Source organism: Aethalodelphis obliquidens, unplaced genomic scaffold (assembly GCF_003676395.1).
Source record: "Aethalodelphis obliquidens isolate GAN/ISIS:26980383/991018 unplaced genomic scaffold, ASM367639v1 scaffold30, whole genome shotgun sequence".
NCBI lineage: Eukaryota > Metazoa > Chordata > Mammalia > Artiodactyla > Delphinidae > Aethalodelphis > Aethalodelphis obliquidens.
In genome coordinates this window covers 8,295,665-8,299,286 of record NW_020837974.1, presented here as the reverse complement: position 1 = coordinate 8,299,286, position 3,622 = coordinate 8,295,665, and positions in this window count along the sequence as shown.

The following is a 3,622-nucleotide window of genomic DNA, read 5'->3' as shown; positions in this document are numbered from 1 at the left end:
GCGTGCCGCGGGCGGACAACCCTCTGCGGCCCCGCCCACGCCGCGTGACGCAGACGGCCCCGCCCACCACCCCGCGCACCCCGCCCCGGCCCCGCCCCGGCCCCTCCGCTTCTCGGGTTGCCCCTCCCCAACTCAGCTCGCCGCCGCCTTCTGGGTGTCCCCTTCTTCCCCGCTGCCCCTCAACAAGCCCCGTTTTTCCCTTCACCCCGGTTGCTGCGCCCTAGCTTTTCCAGACGGCCCCCACCCCTCGCCATGCAGACCCCCGCCCTGCCAGACCCCCGGCGCGTGGGCCCCTGGGAGTTGTAGTTCATCCTCTGCTGAGGTGCTACGTTGGGGAGATCAAGGACAAAGGAGCGGTCAAGACTACATCTCCCAGTGGTCATAGCGCGCAGATGGAGGAGGATTCGGGGTGGGGGGGTCTAATTCCGCGGCCGCTGGGGACCCCTGGCGGGGACGAAGGCTGCCTGTGTCCGAGCGAGTGCTGATTCACGGCCCCGCCCCATATTCTTCGGGAAATTACTGGGGGAGGGGGCCAGGGCCTCAGCCCTGGACCGTATTTCCGAGATAAAATAGCACGCCATGGGGGGATTGGGGAGATGGGGCGCGTCCACTGTTGATCCAAACTGTCAGGGTGGTACCCACCTCAGGGATGGCTGAATTAAAGAGCCAAACCTTGGGGGACTGTCAACCTCCCCCACCCCCCACAAGGTTCCAGCTCCCCCATCCCCACCTTGAGGTTCTTGGACCTGACAGGTGGAAATATGGAAAGACAAATACCAGCCGGGCACTCTGGTTAATATACAGAAAGGATGCAGCTGTTTGCAGACTGATCCCTGGGGAGCCCCTTCTTCCTCTCCGGGGTGGAGCGTTAAAGATTCAATTCAGTTACCAGAGCCAATGGATGCTTACCACTGGGTTGTGTCTCGGGGTTAACCAAACCTTCTCTCCCCGCCTAGGATATACACGCTGAGGTCAGGCTGACTAATTCTTGCTCATATGCTTCCCTTTTTGACATCCCATGTAGCTCACACACCCCATAGTTTTGACTGCACATTTTATTTATTTCATTTATTCGGCCCTTATCTACTGAGCACCTACTATGTTCTAAGCACTGTTCTAAGTAATGGGGTACAGCAGTGAACAAAACAAAACAAAACCCCCGCCCAAGAAAATGGGCAAAATAAAAAACGTGTAGAGTACGTTAGAAAATTATAACTAGTAAAAAAAAAAAAAAGATAGTGGACATGAAGCGTTGTTTATGAGAATAGAGAATGAGGGAGTTTCTGTGAAGGAATATTCCAGGCTCTATGCGAGGCACTGGAGGAAGAGGACATGGAACCCTGCCCTCAAGGAATTCAGGCTAGATAGGAAGAGTTTCTTTTTTTTGGGGGGTGGGGGGCGGTGTCGGCAACTTCCCAACCAGGAGTTGAACCTGGGCCCTCCGCAGTGAGAAGGCGGGAGTCCTAACCACTGAACCACCAGTTCGGAAAAGCTGGTAACATTTCCAACCCGGCCCTTAAAGATGTGTAGGATTTGATTAAAAACTAATAATAATAATAAATAAAATAAAATGAAAAACAAAAAATTTTTTAAGAAAGAAAGAAAAACAAAACAAAAAAAGAAGAAAAAATAAGATGTGTAGGATTTGAGAGCAGAAGAGGGCACAGGCAGGGGTCTCAGAAGCAGGTTCCTCCCTGACATATTTATTGATAGGCAAAGAATTCAGTATGTTTGTTGCCTGAAGTGACAGGTAGTGGGGCTGGGGATGGAGTCAGGAGCCAGAACATGAGGAACCCTGAATGGCAGGCAAGGGAGTGAAGTCTTTCTTCCAAAATAAATAGAAAGCCTGTGAGAGATTTTAACCAGGGCAGAAAAGGATGAGATTTGCATTTGATCTTCATCATCGTTGCTTCCTCAGTGCCGAGCACAGTGCCTGGCACACCATACGTATGCAGAGCATGTGAAATGAAGAAATGAATGAACGCATGCATGCGCTTAGGGAGAGTGCTGTGACAGGAGTGAAGGAGATGGCCTGAGTGAGGAGAGGACTCTAGAAATAGCTCTGTTCTCCCCTCCTCCAACATGGGATCTGGTCCCTCTTCTCTTACTACACCACCCAGCAAAATGCAATCCTGCTGGTGAATAAACCCTCCCACTTCCTTCTGTCTCTTACATGAGAGTTCGCCAAGTCCTTCCTCTTCCTTTCTCTTCCTCCCTGCAGGCCAGGCCTCAACCATTCTGGCCTGGGCATCCCAGGTGCATGGGAAGGGAACCCTTACAGCCAACCCTGGTTGTCCACATGTGGATTAAATGTGCCAATGATTCAGGCCCCAGAAGCTAAATCCCAGGAACTTCCTGGCACATTTCAGGCTGCCTCTCTGACCTCTCCCTCCCCCACCAGTCCAATGTGAATTAAAGAATAAAATAAAGTAAAAGAATTCCAGGCCAAACCTGTTTGGGGAAAAAGCAAAGCAGATGCAAAGAAAAGGATGTTCTAAAATCAAACAGGAATAACATCTGTAGTCTCCACATCCAGGCCTCTCTCCGATGGTGCAGGGGAGAGCTGGCCCTGCCCTCCTTTCCCTTTTGATTCTTTTTAAGACTCTAGGCTTAAAGCTGCAGCTGCCCAGCGGCCCCTGGCTGTTTAGAGGGATGCTTCAGAGGCATGGCAACATGACATAGAGCAAATGGCTTAACATTCTGGCTTCCTCCTCCATGCCGTGGTACTGCTAAGAGAAACCTGGAGCAGGGAGGTGGAGAACTAGCATTCTGGCTTCTGCCTGGCCCCCTGGTCTATATGCAAGGCCTGTGTCCTCTCTGGGTCTTAATTTCCCCACCTTTGAAGTGAGAAATTAAATTCAATGAGTGCTAAGTGCTCCGCCCAGGTGTGACAAGTCATAGTTTAGATTCAGCCTGTTCCTCTTCTGAAATGGAAGGCTATTGACATTCTTTAGCTGTGGAAACAGGGAATCTGTACCTGCAGACCTGGGAGATGGTTCAGTCCCAGAGCTGAGAGGCTCAGTCATCTCTGTTTTTTAGACTTGGAGGCTGAGACACAGAGATCTCGGCTGTGTAACCAGTCAAGGCTCAAACAGCAAGGACCAACAGAACCTGAATTCAAATCCAGGCAGATCTTCTGGACTCCCAGTAACAAGGGCACCCTCTCCTGCCCAGGCTATGAGAATCTACCCCTTGGTATCTGCTCAGGGAAGGAGGGGCCTTGCCCTTTGATGACTGGCCTGACACACAGGCTCTGGGCAGGCACACTGTATGGCTAACCCTTTGCCCCATCTCCAGTGCTGGAGGATATGACCTTTAGATGCATCCTCTCTGGGCTGAGTTGGCGGACACACAGGCCAGCCAGAGACATTACTGTCCTGCTGTTTCTGTGCAGTCATAAATCACTGCAGCCCCATCCCCTGGCTCCTGGCTTCCTCCTGCAGCTAGAAAGCTCACTGATTGGTGTGGAGGCGGCAGCAGCAGCAGCATCTTCCAAAACAGACCGGTAATGCTCCCCACCCTGTCCTCTAGGAACACTTCCCAGTCACTGCCCTAACAGGCTGGTCTGCAGTAGGGGCAGAGCACATGACAGATTCAGAGGCAAAGGACAACATGGAGATCT